The sequence below is a fragment of the Malaclemys terrapin genome, chromosome 6, assembly GCF_027887155.1.
Source record: "Malaclemys terrapin pileata isolate rMalTer1 chromosome 6, rMalTer1.hap1, whole genome shotgun sequence".
NCBI classification, from domain to species: Eukaryota; Metazoa; Chordata; order Testudines; family Emydidae; genus Malaclemys; species Malaclemys terrapin.
The window spans coordinates 69,186,448-69,208,808 of record NC_071510.1 but is presented as its reverse complement, the minus strand read 5'-3'; positions in this window follow the sequence as shown (position 1 = coordinate 69,208,808).

The window sequence follows — 22,361 nt, the reverse complement described above, 5'->3', positions numbered from 1 at the left end:
CCCCACTGAGAAAATCCACAAGAAAATAAGTGTGGAAAATGCAACTACTAATTTTTGTTGGTAGCTTTTAATCACTGTGCATGGCCATACATGTGTGTCTTGTCTAGCAGAACTGGAATCTCTGCTGAACAGTTCACTATTGTTTTAGTAGTGACATATTTCTCATGAGATCCTGACCTCCACTCTTTCCTTATTACACTAGTTAAAAGGGCTGGAGTGGCATAAAAGGGCTCTAAAAAGCTCCATCCCCGCTGGAATGGATTCTCCCCAGCACTGGAACTGTGAAAGACCCATACACAAGCTGTTGCATAGGGGATGTGCCAGGGTGGGGCTGGAGATGGAATGGAACTGAAAGGAGATACTCCTAATTTCTGAATTTTCAATTCTAATCCACCATTTTTTGTGTTTTTTGTAGGTGTGAAACTTTATCTGGATCAATTTTATCATGCTCTTTGTAATTTAAAAACTTGAATTAGGTCATAACAAAATCTTCTCTCCAGAGAGTATAAGACCAACTTTACTTTTTCTTCATAATGTAAGTCTTTGAACCATGGTTTTGTTTTGTTTGCTCTGTGCTGCTTCCCTTTGAGAGCAATTATATCCTTTCTAAGACATGGTCACCAATATTGGATAAAGTAGATTGGGTGCAGTCTGTTCAGTACTTAATATATAGATAATCCTACTTCTTTTGATTTATACTGTACTCTGTTAGCAATGTATCCTATCAACCTGTTTTCTTTCCGTAGAAAAGCTTCAGGGAGCGGAGGACTGTACAGTTTTTCTCTACACATAAATCCCATAGCTTTTTATTGTTATTTCTTCTAATCACTGTTGTGCACCCCTGTTCTTTTTTATCATTTTCTCCTTGGTAATTACTCCACATATATCCATACTTATTTGCATTTGTCATTAGTAGCCCAAGTACCTAAATTAACTAAGACTCAAGTTAGTTGATGATATTGGTCTCTAATTTGTATAGGAGATTTTTGTCTTAATTCAGATATTGAAATAGTGTTACTTTAGATACATGGCCAATTATTATTACTTACTGGGTCCTCTCTCCATTGTTTTCTATTTATTTTTTAGGTTATAAAGGATATTGATTTTATAAGGCAGGTTGGCTTTTCTCTTTCTTTTTAATTTAGGTAGAAAGAATAGTGAGTGGTCATGGAATAAAGACTGTATCATAATGAATGATACAGAGAGGGCCAAATTAAGGTTGCCCAGGCAATCCTTATTCTTGCACTTCCTAATTTGTGTTTGTGTGTGTGTGTGCTTGACTTTGCAACTGAAATGTTCTTATGGTGTTGTTTTATCTATCTATTCCTGGATTTTCCTTTTTTGTGTGTGTAAAAATGCCAAGAGTGAATGTAGTATTCAAGATGAGAGCTTAATATATTATTCAATAACAGTATGCCTTTCCCATATTCTGCTAGTACCTAAGGAACCCAAATTCCCCTGCATAGAAATAACCTCTATACTGGAGATCAACCTCTGTGAATTGCAACACAAAGAGTTGCTAACGCTCTTTTCAACATATAAACCTCTCTCTTATTACTCTTCACCCTTCCTACCTCATGAAAGAAGGCTTGGATTCAGCATCCAGAACTGCAGATTTCTGAGGCGGTAGTGACCAGTACTGTAGTGCTTTTTTTTTTTTCAGTCATGCTTAATCAAAAGGTTGTAACTTCACTTTTGAATGCACACTTGGCCATAGAAATCTATGCCATTAACAATTTGATCCAGGATAACAGCAATGAATGTATAATTACATGAATTTACATTAAAACCAGTCAGATATATAATCTGATATTAAAATTCCTTTGTATAGGAATGTTTCTTTGAAGGAACTTCATATTCTTTACTGGCTACTTATTTTTTTTTCAGGTTCAGTTTAAGTATTTGTATTAATATTTAAAGTATCATATTGGTTAGATCCTGGTTATCTTAGAGGATGCCTCCTTCCTCAAGTACTTTATTATCAAGTTAATTGTCAGGGAGCTGGAAACAGTATACTGTGAGGGAAGGGTCTTCAAATGTGGAAAGTGTTACCTGCTTTGATTTCTCAGAGCCAGAGCCAGGCCTATTTGTTCTACTAGCCTTTCCTTTGCAGGGGCAGCCTAGGAATAAGCAGATGTTTGGGGATGTAGGTAGAATTTGGGCTTTGGAGGGAACTGGAGGGATCTGCTAAACTTTGTTCCTCAGTTATTCTTGTGTTTTCACATATGCTTGCATTGCACCCGGTGCATGGGATATTCATATTTTAACAATGTAAATAAATAAATAAATGCTGAAGAGGTGGAACATTCCTCTCCCAACACCTCCCTCTGTGCTAGTTCCTCTCTGTGTGTGTATGCAACAGGGGAATGGGGCCTAATATATTGTTTGCCTTTTGGCCTGCTGCTTTACATTTTGAACAGATATCTCCATTGAGTTGCCCATAATTTCTATTAGATCTTTTCCTGACAGATACAAACTCATGCAGATCCCATGTTACTGCTGGTTTCATCGGCGTTCCAGTGTCCGTTCAGTCACTGGGGAATGACATGAAAGAAGAACAATTGGTGGAAAGGGGCTGATAAGCTTGCCATTCTGCTCAATTAGTTTTAATAGAGGGTATTGGAGTGAACTGGAGCAAAAGTGAGGACCAGGGGAGGATTGTGCCAATAGGAGTGAGTGAACTTCACCATATTTTATTTTACTGTACCTACAATATATGAAGCTACTTTGTTGTTAGTGATTGAAGGGGAGTCTGTAGCTTAGAAGACTGCTTTAATTTTCTGAAATGTGCTGGTTCTCATTTTAATCATATTTGAATGTATCAATAAGTTTCCTTTCCTTAGGCTGATGAGTGTGGCGAGGATGGAGAATTGACAGGGCAAAGGGGAAAGTTTGCTTCATTGGAGTTCTAGTTACTGTATCAGTTTTTAATTTCCTTAGAGAAATGTTCAGAAACTTATATTTCTGTATGTGACTGCAATGTTTTTCACAGTTTATTATTTTCCCATTTCAGTGGGATCTGCAAATTTAGGAATCTTATTTTAATGTCATCATCTAAGTCACTTCAGTGAGCAATTTAAAAACAAAATAAGCAAACCAAAAAAAGCAGAGCAAGCCTTTCTCTCTGATTTTTGCCATTCATTTCCATTTAACAAGCCAAATTTTTCTCCTGTTTTAAACTGGCACTTTAGACCTGAATGGTATAAATTTAGGTTTAGTGCTCTGAAGTGTTTTAGGACGAAATCCTATTTATCTTAACAGAACTTGATCAGATATTTCCTTACACTCCTGGAAGCTATCCTATAATCTTGTATGGCAGTTTGTAGCTTAGTTTCAAAATCTAAGGTGACAAGTGTTCAAGAAAGAGAAGTCTCAGGTCTGTATGCAATTGCAGGATCCATCCAGATTTGAACACCCAGCTACTGCAAACAGCCATTTTGGGTGCCCAGTGTGGCAAATACTAGAGATGTGCATACAAATCAGATATTTGCCTTTTTACACACTACAGCATTTAAGGCCATCACAACCATTATGTTATTTTTATAAGAGTTTTATATTTTAATCTCCATTTTACAGATGGGGATCCGAGACACAACAGAATGAAATGACTTTCCCAAAGTCACAAAGGAAATCTGTGGCAGAGCCAAAAACTGAACTGTGATTCTCTGAGGGCACGTCTACACTAGAAGCGCTACACTGGCGCAGCTGCACTCTCTTGTTGACATAATTACTCCACCTCTGCAAGAGGCAGCACTTCACTAATAATTGCACTTCGTGTGAAGCTGTCTGGTCTGTGCCTACTGTGGATTGGCTCCCTGAAACCACCAGTCTCTGGCCACACAAGCACTGCCTGCCAGCCCTCCACAGGTCTCTCTCTTTCTATACAGGTAACAGGCTCACAGCAACCCCCAAATTTCAGCTCCTTATCCACTGAGCACTCACGAATTACCAGCCTGTAAGATTCAACTTTGCTTAACACCACAGCTCCTAGATAAACTTATTCTTTTCACTATAAATATATTATCAAAGAACAGAGATTCAAATAATACTGGTAAGAAAATTGGAAACAAATAGTTAAATATAAAACAAAATCTCTTTTGTCTAAAGAAGCTAATCTCACCTAAAGTTCTCCTCAGTGTTTTCACCAAAGCCTGATTGAATCATAGAATATCATAGAATATCAGGGTTGGAAGGAACCTCAGGAGATCATCTAGTCCAACCCCCTGCTCAAAGCAGGACCAATCCCCAACTAAATCATCCCAGCCAGGGCTTTGTCAAGCCAGGCTTTAAAAACCTCTAAGGATGGAGATTCCACCACCTCCCTAGGTAACCCATTCCAGTGCTTCACCTCCCTCCTAGTGAAATACACTTCTACCCTGTGTGACAAAGTTCCTCCTCTATCTTGGTAGGTCCTGCGCTTATTGGCAGATTTTCTTGCCTCAGAGATTCACCATGTGGGTTGGGGAACAGCCCAGAGACCTTCCCCTCACAGTCCAGGTCAATTGGGAGGTTTGGGGGGAACCCGGGCCTGCCCTCTACTCCAGGTTCCAGCCCAGGGCCCTGTGGCCTGCAGCTGTCTATAGTGCCTCCTGTAACAGCTGCATGACAGCTACAACTCCCTGGGCTACTCCCCATGGCCTCCTCCAAACACCTTCCTTATTCTCACCACAGGACCTTCCTCCTGGTGTCTGATAACGCTTGTGCTCCTCAGTCCTCCAGCAGCACACCCTCTCACTCTCAGCTTCTTGCTCCCAGCTCCTCACACTCTCACCACAAACTGAAGTGAGCTCCTTTTAAAACCCAGGTGCCCGATTAGCCTGCCTTAATTGATTCTAGCAGCTTCTTCTTAATTGGCTCCAGGTGTCCTAATTAGCCTGTCTGCCTTAACTGGTTCTAGCAGGTTCCTTATTACTGTAGTGCAGCCCCTGCTCTGGTCACTCAGGGAACAGAAAACTACTCATCCAGTGACCAGTATATTTGCCTTCTAGCAGACTCCTGTACCCCACTGGTCTGGGTCTGTCACACCTGATATAACGCTGTCCTCGCGAGCCAAAAAAATGTTACCATGTTATAGGTGAAACCGCATTATATCGAACTTACTTTGATCCACCGGAGTGCGCAGCCCCCCCCCCCCCCCCCCCAGAGTGCTGCTTTACCGCTTTATATACGAATTCATGTTATATCCGGTCGCGTTATATCGGGGTAGAGATGTAGTATTTTCTAATATCCAACCTAGAGTTCCCCCACTGCAACTTGAGACCATTACCCCTTGTTCTGTCATCTGGTACCCCTGAGAACAGAGTAGATCCATCCTCTTTGAAACCCCCTTTCAGGTAGTTGAAAGCAGCTATCAATTCCCCCCTCATTCTTCTCTTCTGAAGACTAAATAATCCTCATAAGTCATGTGTTCCGGCCCCCTAATCATTTTTGTTGCCCTCCGCTGGACTCTTTCCAATTTTTCCACATCTTTCCTGTAGTGTGGGGCCCAAAACTGGACACAGTACTCCAGATGAGGTCTCACTAATGACGAATAGAGGGGAATGATCATGTCCCTCGATCTTCTGGCAATGCCCCTACTTATACAGCTGCAAATGCCGTTAGCCTTTTTGGCAACAAGGGCACACTGTTGACTCATATCCAGCTTCTCGTCCACTGTAACCCCTAGGTCCTTTTCTGAAAAACTGCTGCCTAGCCACTCGATCCATAGTCTGTAACAGTGCATGGGATTCTTCTGTCCTAAGTGCAGGACTCTGCACTTGTCCTTGTTGAACCCCATCAGATTTCTTTTGGCCCAATCTTCTAATTTGTCTAAGTCCCTCTGTATCCTATCCCTACCCTCCAGCGAATTTACAACTTCTCCCAGTTTAATGTCATCTGCAAACTTGCTGAGGGTGCAGTCCACGCCATCCTCCAGATCATTAATGAAGATATTGAACAAAAGCGGCCCCAGGCCTGACCCTTGGGGCACTCCACTTGATACCTCTTGAGATACCTTAATACTTCATGAGACCTCTTTTTCATGAAGCAAAATTGCTGTCCCTTTATTTCCTCTGTGAAGGGTGTCCAGAGTCTCCTCTGTCCAGAGTCTCCCCGCCCCAATATATTCAAGTAAACCTTTGTTATATACTTCCAGATAGGGTTTTACCCGCTCCTGCTTTTCTCACCCCATTAGAGTCTTTCTGAAGGCCTTGCAACCATTCATTTGCATTCAGTCCTTCTTACACACAATATCAATACATGAGTTTCACAATGATATTGACCTCACATGACATTTTTGGTGAACTAAAATGCACATATCAGCCTCAGGAGATTCCTGTAATCCTTCTGCATCCCCTTGCCAGTTGGCGTTAAAAGGTCCTTTGGTCACAAGGTCCATATGCAGTATATATATAGAATCTATAAATTGTTTAGTACAGATTAGAAAAATTATCAAACTGAAAATAAATTGCCAAAATAATCCAGATAAACATGGATCACCAAGCTAATTTCCCCTTGTTATTTAAGACAGTCACTGAAAAGTCATGTGCATGACCTACCTCTCATCTAATCACTTTTAAATGAGGATAACTATATTGGTAGAGCTAAATACTGTCCTTGAGTGTAGAGATGTGGGTCCCATTCAACTCATTGTTTGATGAACATTTTCTACCCTGGATTTAGGATGGAAGTGGAACATTTGAGGTCAAGTACTATTTATGTACCATTTGTATAGATTTTATTTTTCTGGAGTGTGTCAACACTTCAGAAACCATATAAAGTGCTCATGCTGTTTATTAAACTTATCTTTCATTTGTGTAAATAGAGACTTTATAATTTTATAATTTACTTCTGGGGCCACTAAGTCAAAGAAAGCCTGAAGTCTGGAGGGATAAAGGCTGTTAGTTTTAACTAAAATGTGCAAATCACACTTATTAAAATAAAAATGATTGATTTTTTTTTTAAAAGGAAAAAGACTGATATTTGGGTTAAGCCTCCTGTGAAAAGGTCTAACTTCCACAGTCACTATTTATTGGGATTTTCAAGCTCGATTTACTTACCTATTCAGTGAGAGAAAGTAATTGTCATCACATTCCTTTCATTACATGTTGCAAATGCTATCTCTGAAGTACAGAAATGCTTCTTGAAATTGGATGTCAGAATATAGGGTTTATTCTAGTAGTTTGAACATGCATTTAAGGGCCTATTAATTTATTTTCAATGAACAAATATTTTTCTGTGTTTATTTTCTTGTTCAGATTTTAATTAAATAATTAGGGGAAAAGGAAAGAAATATAGGAAAATGTGAACTGAATACTGGGCACAGCTGGAGTGTCTGTGATATGCTAGGTATTTCAGGCTTTTACTGTAATTTGGGTTTGAGAATTAAACAAGAGAAGCTTTTCATACTTTTTATGCCTTATTCACTTGTTTTCCATGTCATATGTATGCTGAGGTACTTGATACAGTGGGGTTTTGTGGGATGCACAGGAATCCTCTCCCTCAGGATATGGAGTTGCAGGCGCTGCCCTGCAACCACTATTGTACAGCGAGCCCATAGCAGAGAGGAATATATGCTACACCTTCCTACGGGATGGCACAATGGTTAAACTCCCTGGAGATCGGAAAGACATTCTACCTGAAGTGAGGATTTTTACTCATGAAAGCTTATGCCCAAATAAATCTGTGAGTCTTTAAGGTGCCACCGGACTCCTTGTTGTTTTTACCTGATTCCTGGGTCTACTCTATCTGCTGCACTTTGAGAAAACAAGGATGTAAAAGGATTATTTATCCCCTGTCTAGCCTGGTGTTAGGGAAGTTAACACAGTCTGTAGAGGGAGTAAGCACTGTGCTCACAAACTGAGACAGGCGGTTTGAAACAGATGCTTTTTCTATACCCTTTCTCAGTACCCAAGGATCTGAGCCAAATGGGTTCTGAGACCTAAAGGTTTTTTGTAAATAGCTCTGTTCAGTGTGATTGTCAGATCAATTACCTTCAATGATTAAAAAATGTTAAATAACGTTTCCGTTTCTGTTTTTTGTCAAATGGTGAGTAAATAATGGCTTCAGCTTTCCTTGCCTGCCACCTACGCTCCCACACGCAGATTTATCTCACCTATAGTTGAAGGAGAAAGACAGTATCTTATCTGCCCCTAAGAAAGTCAATTGACAAGGGATTTTTATGGTACAAATGTGAAAAAATACCATCAATATATTAGGAGAGTAAAAAACTCCTGTGCTGCAATAAAATTAAATGGAGTCTATATCACCTTCTGCCCTGTCTCACTATTGACAAATAGGTTGGATCAGCTTAAATGGCCACTGGTGTCATCTCTATCTGCTTACTGTTCTTCAAGAGAAATGCCTTGCTGAGATAAATGATTGTTATCTCCTTCAGAAAGGCAGGGAAAGGGAAAAAAAACATGTTAAACCTTTTTAAACTGCCATCACAGTTGAATATCATATGGAAATTTTCTTAACCGTCTTTGAAAGTAGTGAAAAATGCAAGGATTTAAATGCTTATTCTGTAAGCAAGATAATTGACAATTTAGATTAAAGAACCTATTCCAAGAAATCTGTAACTGTGAGAATGCTGATTCTGAAACAAAGAAGGTGGAATGCAAAACTGCTCAGCATTGTAAAAACAGCCCTCTGTGTATTAATGAGAAAATGTGGTGGGTAAACGTAAATGTGTATTGTGTGTGAATGTGGGGAATGCAGCTAAAGTGTGATATTTTTCCTCATTATCACTTTCAGGATCCCCCCACCATGTGGATTTCTGAACATTATACAGTATACAACAAATGAAGTGAAGAAAAGATAAAATCCAACATGCCCCCAGGCGCACTTCTATATTAAAGGTTGTCTTAGGAATTCTGTTTTGTAAAGGATGTACAGTAATCTCTGTCTGTTTCCACTGGCCCACCCAATGTCACATTTTATAAAGGGTAGGATGAGTTAGTGGATCTAGCACTTGGCTTTTCACCTCTGTTAAACCTTCCCACAAATGAGTTTTGTAGTCTCAGCTCATTCCCTCCTGAAAGATGATAGTCTTCATCTTTAAAACTGCCATACATAATTTAACACTCAAGCCTTTTTTTTTTTTTTTTTTTTTGGCTGAGGAGAAAGCTGAAATGTAACTTTGTTAAGGATTATGGGCTCCAAACTCAGAATAAATCCAAATGTTTTTCTTTGTCATTTTAAAACAGCCCTTTCCATTGCCTAGATAAAATTGCCAGTCCATTTTTAGAAAATCTGTATGAACTCGTTTTAAATTGCTATAGCATCTTGAATAAAGGGGTCACAAAACAGCACAGGAACAAGTGGATTTATATAACTGTTTTCCTCTTAATAAAAATGAAGAGATTACTCCTTTGCAACATGCTTCAGAGTGAAGAGCACATGACCAAGTCCAACATGGGCACATGTGAGAAAAACAAAGATATAATTCAAAAGTGTTTTTCTCTTCAGTACAACATAAGATTTTGGATTTTATTGGGAAGCAAAATCAAGTAAGTGCAGAATGCAGTTGTATAATGGTTGTGACAGAATGGGATATGTCTGGATCAAATTGTGAACTCCACTTTGGATTGTCATCTTCATTTTGTATTGTAATGTCCATTTTGGTTTAGGACATCCATTTTATATTATGTTCTGAACTCATGTCTAATATTGCCCAAGGCAAGGTTATTATAATATATTCCGGTCAGCTACCCTGCCCAGCAAAGGTACTTGATACCGCTGCATCCAAAGAAGTGGGCTGTAGTCTACGAAAGCTTATGCTCTAATAAATTTGTTAGTCTCTAAGGTGCCACAAGTACTCCTGTTCTTTTTGCGGATACAGACTAACACGGCTGCTACTCTGAAACCGCATTTAAGGACAATCTCTAAAAAGCCATAAAGACAACAACCTAGATTTACTGACTCAACTCTCTCAACTACAAGCCCATCCCTATGGACTCTCTACACAGGAGCCCAGAGGGGTGAAGGGACAAGCATACCAATGGAGCACATGGCAAAAAGAGACAAAGACTTTATTTAAGAAGGGATTATTCTCCAGGGGGAGAGGCACGTCTATCACCATATGTAAGAAGACGGGGCTGGAAAGACAGAAGGGACTCTGCCTAACCTGAAAAACTGACAAGCCTTGAACTCAGAGAAGGGGTTAGATCAGATTGGGGATGCACCTTAGGAGGTCTATTGTTTTCAGAGATCTGTAATTCTCTAATATTTTTTAAGAGTAAAGTGACTGGTTAAGAAATTCCTTTGCTAAGCCTGTGTTCCTTGCTTTCCTCTCACGTGGACCCAAAGTGGTTAAACTAGAAGCCAGAGCACCCACAGCTAGGTGGAACTCTGAGGAAGTTTGTGTAAGCAACAAGGGGGCTCAGGAGTTCTGAGGCAGCTGGACTGTGGTGTCCCAGGTCCAAGACAGGGTGCAGGCAAAAGTTCGGAGTCTGGAAGTGTGCCTAGAGACCCAGAGCTAGAAACTGACTTAACTCATATGCACTAGGTACACTTACAACAGACTGATGACTCTATGGCGGCGAGGAGTGGAGGCAGGATATAGCAGTGATTGCTACAAATAATCCACATTTACCAAGAATTAACACATAGTGGTATGCAAGATACTGCAATTATTTATTATTTTATTTATTATTTAATTTAATAATAATAACAACATATCTCAGGCACCACTCTCCCATAACTAATACAGATGTTGACTTTTTCACAGTGACAATGGTATTCCTCACACGTTACTCTATTTTTTAGCACTTTTCACCTTCCGTGTGCTAATATTCATTATTTAATCTAACTGGTTTTGTACTACTGTAAAAAACGAGTAGGTCAATATTTATGAGATATTATAAATTCTTGTGGGTATTTTAACAAAGTTTAAAACTGTTTAACACAAAGCATTACTAAATGCACATAATAAAATAAACACATATACAGTCTGTGCTAAATACACATTACAATATATAAAAACCTAATCACCGCCATGCCCTGTCCATCTTCCCACCATCCAGAAGGAAGTCCTGCCCCCCCCCATATATCTGGTTTGTACAACTGTAATGCAATAAAACTGAAACTCCATAGAAAAGAAGCTTCTGTATAGCTTAGAAACTCTTCTGTTGGACTGAAAGTATGTTCCTGTGTAGGATATGGGATAGCAGGAGAAATGGGGTGAATGGAGTAGATCTTGGTGATATTTTTGGGGTTAAACTTTTTTTTTTCCACCAAAAAATGCATATTTAGGACAACCAAAGCATTTTGCAAATTCTTATCAAGTTCACCAAATCTTTTTGGCTGAAGAAAGAAAGAAAGAAAGAAAGAAAGAAAGAAAGAAAATTCTTCAAAAAGTTTTGACATTTCTAAATGGAACATGTTGATTTGAAGTGACATTTTTGTTTAAATTGTTACTTGCATTTTATTTTATTTTTACAGGGTAAACAGCTCAAAAACAAAATGAAACATTTTATTTATCCCAAAACAATTTTTTTCTACATTTTTGTCTCACCAAAAAAAAAAAAGATTTTTTTTTTCCAGTTGACATGAACTGAACATTTATTTTTTATTCCTTTGTTCAGCCTCTGAATCAAAAGAATCTGTTATTCACACAGCTTTAGTGTGGAATGGCTGAGAAAAGAGAGGGAACAGGAATTCAGTTTGTTGAGCTAGCTGATCTTGGGAAATTCAGCTGGATGTCAATAACAGGACTGCAGGCCTTGCATTTTGTGGACCCAAGATATCTGTGGAATTCATTCTCTCCCACGGTTTAGTAGTCCCAGAATCAGACAAAATCATGCATGAATGCGGAGTGACAAATCACAAAACTACTCCCTACCTATGTATCATCTTGTCTGACTCTGGGCTAGTAGGCCATGGCCGAGAATGAATTCCTCAGCTACATTAGAATGTCTGTCAGGTGAAGTGTGTGTATGTGGCATAGAGCCCCTGAAAGACCTGGACACTATGCCACAGACTTCAAAGCCTGCTGATTTGCTCCCCTGATTATCTGAAATCCCAATTATCTGAAGGGTACAAGTGTGCCCCATACCTTTGGATAACTGGGTTGTGCTGCATTTATTTAAGAGGTATATTCTAATCTGAACATGCAAGACAATACTTGTATAAAATAAAGACGCATTAATGGAAATATGGCTGAAATTTCCAATCTTGAGTGCCTAAAGTTAGGAACCTCAATTTGTATTTTGATGCATGCATATAAGTGGTCCATTTTCAGACATGCTAAGCTATTAAAGTTGCAGGTGTTCAGCATCTGAGAAAATCAGGTCACTTTTATATAAATGGTGACAGAGATTTTGGCCTCTGAACTGTTTATTTACATCCCCTTACATCAAGATTACAACCTGACTCTAGTCTCTATCACAGTGGTTCCCACAACGTTACAATGGGTTCACCAGAAAAATTTCCCTAATCGTGGCCAGAGGACCCCAGGCATGGGAGGCAACAGGTGGAACCCAGTTGCAGGGCAGACAGCCCGAGTCCCATGGAGCGCTGAGCAGGCAGCTGACCCCAGGTCAATGGCGGGCTGGCAGCCTGAGCCTGCGGCAGTTGGGGCCTGCAGCCTTAGCCCCATGGAGCGCGGGGCTGGGCAGTTGGGGCCGGCAGCCCAAATCCCAGCGGTCAGTGGGGACCGGCAGCCCGAGCTCAGTGGAGTGTTGAGTGGGCAGCCCGAGCCCTGGTCAATGGGGACCAGCAGCCCGAGCCTGCAGAGTGCAGATCCGGCAGCCCAGACCCCGGTGCGGGGCCAGCAGCCTGAGTCCTGTGGTGGGCAGGGTGGCAGCTGGTACCCCAGGTGCGCTGGTGGCAGCTCGGACCCTTGTCCTTGGTAGACAGGGGAAGTTGGGCAGTATGAAGGGCAGAGTGAGCAGGGGCCATGCTGTACATGGGGGGTGGTCCAGGCTAATTTGTCCCTCATGGGGCATCCCCCTAGTGATGGCCCTGGTAGTGGAAGAAAAGGTGTTTGCGTGCCAAACCAGCCAGAACCATGTTGGAGCCAGTGTAGCAGCGTTAAGGGGCCTCAGTAATTCGATACTAAATCATTCTCTCTGGAATCCTGTTTTGCTTCAGTGAGATGTAAGTGAATCTTCTCATTTTCTAGTTTGTTGGTTGTTAGCATTCTATCTGTGTTATTTTTATTAGAACTTTTGTACACAAGGTCAATGGATAAGTAGCTGAAAAAGGAAAGTTTAAAGACGCAAGAATCAGCTAGTGTTTCCTCAAGTCCACACTGTGGAAAATCTAAGTTTAATAATCATGATGGTCCTGGAAAGTCACTTACAAAGAAAAGAAAATAGGAAAATGATTATATAAAATATGAGTTTACATGCACTGGTGACCAAGTACGTCCAAAACCACTGTGTGTAATTTGTGGTGATGCTCTAGCAAACAGCAGCCTCAAACCTTCTTTATTTCGGTGCCATTTAGAAACTAGGCATCCTGCACAACTCGACAAGCCTGTTGATTTTTTCAAGCGAAAATTAGCTGAGAAGAAAAGTGACATTACCAGTTTTATATCCAAAGAAAGTACTGATAATGAAAATGCACTTAAAGCATCATACTGCATGAGCTACCGAGTAGCAAAAGTCTCAGAAGCCCATACCACAGCAGAGAGCTTGATTGGTCCATGTATAAAAAACATAGTTCATTGCATGCTCAGAGAAAAGGCTGCAAAAAAGGATTGACACTGTACCTTTGTCCAATAATATGTTGCCACAAAAAATTAATGACATGTCAAATAATGTAGAAACTACAATTGTACATAGAATGAAAAATAGTCCATAATATGCTATACAGTTGGATGAATCAACTGATGTAGATAATCTAGCTATTTTGCTACTGTTTGTATGTTATGTGAATGAAGGTATGGTTGAAGAAGACTTGTTGTTTTGTCGGCCACTGGAAGAACATACAACTGGAGAAGATATCTTCAATCTGACTAATGCATATTTTCAAGAAAAGGAAATAGATTGGTCTCGTTGCCTATATATTTGCACTGATGGGGCCACATGAATGACGGAGAAGTATACTGGATTTATAGCTCGAACAAAAAAGGTTGCATCAAAAGTCTCTTGTACTCATTGCAATCTCCATAGACAAGCGCTCGCAACAAAATGCATGCCTGAGTTACTGAAGGAAGTGCTGGACAATGCAGTGAAAATGGTGAATTTCATAAAATCATGGCCAAAAACTCCGGAATATTTCACGTACTTTGTGAAGAAATGTGTAGTGTTGACCCATACCGAACTTAGATGGCTCTCATGTGGCAAAATCCTTGTGCACTTCTTTGAGCTTAGAACGGAAATCCTAGGTTTTTTCAACAGCCACCCTTTCCACCTTGCAAGCTGTATGGAAAATAATGTCTGGCTCCAGAGCCTACCTTATTTAGCAGATATTTTCTCAAGAATTAATTACCTAAATTTATCTCTTCAAGGCCTCAATATAACAGTTTTCAATGTGCAAGAGAGAGTTGAATCCATGATAAAGAAATTGCAGTTCTGGGAAAGTTGTTTGGAAAACAATCAAACTGAGTGTTTCAGTAATCTTCATGACTTCCTGGCAGAACATAAACTTCAGTTGGATCAGTGCACTAAAACCAATATAACTGCACACCTAAAAGGACTTTGCACAACTTTCAGGGAATATTTTCCAGGTGTATCTGGCGATAATGACTAGATTCGCAACCCTTTTGATGATACCACTTTCTCAATACAGATATTGAACACTGAGGAAAAAGAGAAATTGATTGAGATCTCCTGTGATTACGAACTGAAAAGGAGTTTCAGAAATCTGCCATTGATCAACTTTTGGCCGAGTTTAAGAAATGAGTACCCCCTTCTGGCAGAAAAAGCTACTACAGTTTTGTTACCATTTTCAACAACATACTTGTGCGAGAAAGCGTTTTCTTCGTATGCATATCAGAAAACCAAATACAGAAACAGACTTGATGCCGAATCAGACCTGAGACTTTATATTTCCCCAGTGGTTCCGGACTTCCAAGAACTATGCAGAGCAAAGCAAGCGCATCCATCACACTGAGGAAATTTAAACTTAAATCCCTGGAAATATTCATTTTTAGGAGGCGGTTCATGAGATTTCACAATTTAGTGAAAAGGGGTTGGTGGGTTGTTAAAGTTTGGGAACCACTGCTCTATCACCATTCAAACCAGTTTAAATTGTTCCTAAAATACCAGAATTTAGTTCATATATTAGATTACCTCTATCATGCTGGAAAGAAAGGAAAGTGGATAATTGTGTAATTATTGTGGTAAAAGTACCATGATGATCACAAAGAAAGAAATTCAGAAAAAGTAGAAATTGGGGAAAGTGGCCAAATATTCTGAGCAGATTTTATATGGGGCCAGGGATCTGTTGCTTGTCAAGGAAATGTATTCTTTCCTTTATAATTGTGTGGAAAGCAGGTATATTCATTTAGAGGTGTTAGTCAAAGTTAAATATATATTTTTAGACAATTAACCTTCTTATTCTGAGGTGACAGGCCAGGAAAAAAACTATAAAAATGGGGAAAGTATTAGAGTATAATTCCATGCACAGCAGGAGGCAGATAGGGAGACTCTGGAATGCACAAATATGGACTGAATTTTTTAATCTGAAAGTACATTTATTAAATATGCTAATATTGAAGTTATCACAAAATAATGCCAAACTACGAAAGTGAATGAACAGAGGCAGGAACAATGTGTTAATATTTGATTAATGGTTAATTTTGATAAATAGTTTGATAAACTGATTAACTGATTAACTGGCTTGAAATTCTAAAGGATGTTCACTCTACCTATATAGGCCCTGTGATGTAAAATGTTGACATTGAATATATAATATTGGTAGAGTGCTGATGCACCTAGGTTTCTTTCATTAAAACACTTAGGGCCACATTCTGACACCTTTAGCCATGTTAAGTAGCACCTTACTTCATAAATAGTTCCATTGACTTCATTGTAGATTCAACTCACCATGAGTAAGGGTATCACAATCTGGCTGTCAAAGTATATTGCCCAAATTAGGCATCTCTACCATTTCTGAGTCTGATTCTGGACTTACTTACGTAGGTGTCACACTAAAGGGATATTATTAATGAAATTACACGTCACCGGTTAATTGGTCTTTGGTAATACCTGTAGGAAATGTACTATTTTGCAAGGACAAGTAACAGAATAACCAGCATAAGGGCTAGTGAGTTCTGTTCCCCCACCCCCACCCCTTCGGTTCATATAATTTTTTTAACACAAATTCCTTTCATGTATTTACTTCTGATATAAATTTGTGTAATAATCTTATGAAGTCAGACTCCCACATGTACACTGAATGTGCATCCTGAGATCATTCTCTCCTGCGGTTCTCCTGGGACCTGATCAGACCTTGGTGTTGCACAATTGCACAATCAGAACTATAGCAGACTGAACCAAAACCCCATTTCCCAACAAGCTTTATGTTTGGGGCAGCATGGATCTAGACTTGGGTGCATCTCTAAACTTTATTAATTCTTAATTATTATTATTATTATTTTATTTTCTGTCTTACTGTCTAGAAGCGCTAGTCATGGTCCAGTACACTGTTATGCTAGGTGCTGTACAAACACACACAAAATAGATGGTCCCTTCCCCAGACAGCTTACAATCTAAATATAAGACAAGGACTAAGAGATGGATACTGTGACAAAGTTCCTTCTCTATCTTGGTGGATCCTGCGCTTATTGGTGGATTTTCTTGCCTCAGAGATTCACCATGTGGGTTGGGGAACAGCCCAGAAACCTTCCCCTCTGGAAGAACCCACAGTCCAGGTCAATTGGGAGGTTTGGGGGGAACCCGGGCCTGCCCTCTACTCCGGGTTCCAACCCAGGGCCCTGTGGACTGCAGCTGTCTATAGTGTCTCCTGTAACAGCTGCATGACAGCTACAACTCCCTGGGCTACTTCCCCATGGCCTCCTCCAAACACCTTCCTTATTCTCACCACAGGACCTTCCTCCTGGTGTCTGATAACACTTGTGCTCCTCAGTCCTCCAGCAGCACGCCCTCTCACTCTCAGCTCCTTGCGTCTCTTGCTCCCAGCTCCTCACACTCTCACCACAAACTGAAGTGAGCTCCTTTTAAAACCCAGGTGCCCGATTAGCCTGCCTTAATTGATTCTAGCAGCTTCTTCTTAATTGTCTCCAGGTGTCCTAATTAGCCTGCCTGCCTTAACTGGTTCTAGCAGGTTCCTTATTACTGTAGTGCAGCCCCTGCTCTGGTCACTCAGGAAACTACTCATCCAGTGACCAGTATATTTGCCTTCTACCAGACTACTGTACCCCATTGGTCTGGGTCTGTCACAATACAGACAGACACGATAGTACAAGGGAACAATGGGACAATATTGATCAACATGGTAGGTGGTGTTCTCAGCACCAGCAACCAAAGGGCTGTCAAGTTTGTTATAGCTATCATAGAAAAGGAGAATTTTAAAGAAGAGAATGATATATCTTTTTATAACTGTGAGGGGCAGAATGTGAAAAAACATGAAGGTGCTTGTTTGAAAATTTCACAAGTTGCAATGGAAAGGTGGCATCGTTGACTGATATGAGATGGGTGTTGCCATCTTGATAGTGAAGAAGAGATGGTTGGTAGGATGGGGGATAATTAAAAGTTAACCAAACTTTCAAACCTCAGAAAACACTAAGATTGAATTGGGTTTAAATTTTGGGTTTAATTCAGCTCTCATTTTAAAGGAACTTGTACGCCCATTCGCAATGAAAAAAACAACTTGAACAGGAGTTTAACACAATAGTTTTGAAACATAATGAAGCAATTGCATACAGTAGGTGAATTAGGCTTTGGTTACTACTATGTGAAAATGTCTTATTTAGCTACCATGGAAAAATTAATAAAATATCCACAGTTCATAATGTGTTCCCTATCTCATAATATCATCTTTAAGCATAAAAATGTCACAAAACTCAGACTTAATTTACCATAATTTTCTTTTGCTGTAAAAAGACATAGTGGGAAAAATGAGAACAGTGTTACTTTACTAGTATTTTTATGTACTGTTAGAGGAAGAATTTGATAGCAAAGCACTTATGTATGCAGGGCCGGCTCCAGGGTTTGGGTCACTCCAAGCAGCCAAAAAAAAAAAAAAAAGCCACGATCGCAATCGCGATCTGCGGCGGTAATTCGGCTGAAGGTCCTTCGCTCCGAGCGGGAGTGAGGGACCGTCCGCCGAATTGCCACCGAATAGCTGGACATGCCGCCCTTCTCCGGAGTGGCCGCCCCAAGCACCTGCTTGCCAAGCTGGTGCCTGGAGCCGGCCCTGTATGTATGTGCTTGAATTCAACAGGAGTTAAGCATGTGTTTAAGTGCCTTGCTGAATCAGGATATTGGTCTGGGCAAAAGAATGTTTAATATTGTCAGGACAATTCTCAAAATTTCTCATCAAATTATATGCATTATAAGTTGTTACAGCTGGTGACCTTTTTCCAAACTAGCATCAAGAATTCCATAATTCTGGGTATTTAAATAGCTGATATAAACTCTCTCATCAGTACAAAAGAGTGTGCATTGCCGTGTCTCTTGTGAAAGTAGGTCCTGCTTGTGTGCACACAATGGAGATGGATTAAGATTAAAAGAAAAAATATTCATTGAATACTTTATTAAAAATGATTATGAAGTGTGTTGACAACAAGTCTATTAATCAGCATTATCTAACAAGCTCTAGACCATATACAATAAGTAGTACAATCGGTCACACAGTAATTTTACAAAATATGGTGTGAATATTCTTCCTTTGAAGAAAGGAAGTCCACAGTTTCTCACACATCTGTTTTGTAGCTGAGATAACAATCCTCAGGTTTGTGACCAAAGGTATAGCCTTCTTAAAAAGTGTATCCAAGTCTCTATCCAGCTAAGTGGAGAAATACTCAAACAGGATTAAAGAAGATCAGTTGTGTAGATAGTAAATGCTTTCATATAGCATAAACAGCTGAACAGCTAAAAGCATTACCTGTAGATACTAATTAAAACAACACTGATGGAATTATTGATTTGAGTAGATTAAATTACTGATTTCTATCAGTGAGGAGGACACAATTAAGGCTGTTGGGACATATAATTATTGACCCCAATGACAGACCTATATTGTTGGCCTTATCATAAGGAATAAAGGGCCATGGACTTTTCCCAACAATTCTTGCTGCAGGGCAAATAGTAACTAGAGGAGGTAAAAACTCAGAATTTCCATTTTGCAGGAAATTATGACATTTTAAATTTTATTTCATACTGATTTGGAATAGTAACAAATATTTTCAATGTTTCCTGCAAAATAGAAATTCTAAAAGATAAAAATAAATCATTTCCAAAATTGTTTCAATCTTTTTGAAATATTTATTTTGAAATTTATTTTGTTTTATATATTTTTTTTATTTTTACATTGTTTCATGTCAGACGGAGTAGTGCATAATATCACATCATATTATGACATTACATTATTATTTTATTTTTTAAAAATAACATTAAAGACAGCTGCTTCTTAATTTCTTGATCAAAGTGTCTCCTGTTTGTTTTGTAATGAAACATATTAACTCTTTAAAACATTAAGATAAGATAAGATAAGATAAGATAAGATAAGATAAGATAAGATAAGATAAGATAGAAAAAACTATTCTGACAAAAAATTTCGGACTACTCAAATAGTAATAACAAGTATTCCCAACCACACCCATTCCACAACCAGATCCATACACTTAATGTCTGCTATTGTAAACAACTGATGCATGTGACATATGCCCAACTTCATCATACTATCATGACTGAGGTACAAAGATGTGTTTTGTAATGGACCATTGATCCTTATGAAAGACTATGTTAACTGGACTGGTTTATTTACTGGTAAACAGAAATTTGCTTAAACCACTCCAGGTGGTGGGGCAAATAAGTGAAGCCAGGATCATTGCTGATCAGTTTATGATACCCCCCTCAGTTAATGAATATTTGTACCTAAATAAAATATTCACATAAAACTATTTCCTCTACTTCTATTGAATTTTGCTGCTACCTTTGCTGCGCTAGCTCACCACATTGTCTACTGCTTCGTTTTACAATGGATTGTGTAGTTTGTCAGATTTTTATTAGTAGTAGTTTTACCTTGCATCTAGAGTTGGCTGAGAACACACAATCCTGGAATCCTTATAATATCGGATGACTGTCAAGGTACATCAGTCTTTCACCTAAAAGCCTTGCCACTGTCCCTTTGATTATGTTCCTGCCCTCATCAACTAACATGCAAGGTGACTGCTACTGACCTTTAACAATGGGTGTAGGTCAGTGCAGAGCAGGAATGAAATTCCCACAAGAACACACTGGTACAAGATGTGATTAGATCTGAGGCACTGATACCCATTTTGAATTTGAAGTTGCATCATCGATCATTCTTACTGATTTCAGCTGAGATTCCAGTTGAAAGCAGCTTTGGAGTGCTGCTACTGGCGTCATATTTAAGTTATGGATAAAATTAAGTCATCCTTTGTCAAACACTTCTCCATTTTGATGAAGGACCAAACATTTTAGCAGAGAATTCCCAGGCATAAGGAGTAACCTTTATTTCCCTTGGTTCATGTTGCTCTTTCTCCTATCACTAACTTCAAAGTACCCTGTCTATTTTGCATCTGACATCAGACACCTTAGAAAAGAGGAATAGGCTTTTAACTGTCTTCAAAAGCCTGCCAAGTTTCACATTCATTACTTAGTTTCCATTTGGTACAGGCAATTTAGATTGTAACAGCAGTAAAACTTAATTTTCCCCTTTACAGCAGTAAGAGCATGTCCTAAAGTACTCTTAAGACTCTGTGGCTGAGTTACACTAGCTCATTTCTTAAGGGTCTGTTCTTAGATCAGACTGCAAATCCTGAAGGGGCTGGTAACAGAGACATTGCCCATGATAGTATATGATTTTAAAGGTCAGAGAGAAAGACTCTAAATAGTGTTAAAACCCACCAGTTTTCTTTTGGGGCCAAATTTGGCGTTGGTGTAAAGGGATATAACAGCTATTGAAGTAAATGGGATTTGTACTCACTTAGATCCCTGCTGAATTTGGTCCTTTTATACTTGGTAATAGTTTTTTGCTTTTTGAAGCCTGATTTTTTCTTGTATTTAATGTGTTAAATCTAGGGACAAATGCTGCAGTCTTCATGCAGAGGAGACACTCATTTGCTGACTAAATAGGGAAATCAGGATTTGAGGTGAAAGGGGAGGTTGCAATGAACTTTAGTGGAGCCACCTATGGACCCTAGTTTTTCACTATTGACACTTTGGATGATACAATGTGCCATTATCTTTTTAAGTCGCAGTGGACTTTGGCTATATCCAAAAAAGAAACCTGAAAGAAATCTGATTCTTGGTCATGGCTACTGCATATTCATGTCATACATATTGTCATGTAATTACTCTAGTATACAAAAATGTGCCATAAGGTTACATACAATGTCAAGATTGTCACAAGAATTGATTAATTTTGTCCCAGGTCTCATTTTCTCAACAATCTTTGTCTTGTGAAGGGATAAATGCACTGTCATTCTGGGTTCTCTTTGCAATCTTAAGATTGTCACAAGAATGGATTGGGTACCATTTTCTCTTCTTGTTATAATCTTTGTCATGAGTTCTCACAGACCTTTAATGCCTGATATGTTCTCATTCTCATTACATATTCTCATTCCCATAACAAAGATTATAATGAGAGAAGAAAATGTCATAAAATTAATCCATTCTCATAACAGACTATAATGAGGACAGAAAATGGAATAAAATTAATCCATTCTCATAACAATGTGAAGATTGTAATGAGAACAGAAAATGGTATGAAATTTATCCTTCTTGTGACAATCTTAAAATTGTAATAGGGCAGGAAAGGATACAAGATTAACTGGCCCTCAGGACAAAGGCTCTATCTAGAACTGAAAATCATACCAAAGTAATCCATTCTTGTGACAAAGACTAAAATTGTATGTGGTCGCACATAGATGCCATATGTAAATCGGTAACCATTGTAAATTGCCCTAAAATATCTAGAGCCTTCCACATTTACAACCACTGGGGACTGAAAAAATATCAGACTTTTACCACTCAGACCCTGAAGTCAAAATGCCTGGATTATGGGTGGGAAGTCTGTTAATTTACATTACAGTCATGATTTCACTAAGCATAAACTTGCATAAATCTGAAAAAAAATACACTATATTTAAACAAAGCGGATCAAATTCTGCAGTTGGTGTTCATCACTTCATTGGGCTTTTCCACCAATAAGAGATTATGTAAAAGTTACAAGATAAATATAGATACATCTATTCATAAATATATGCAGCATTCAGACAATGG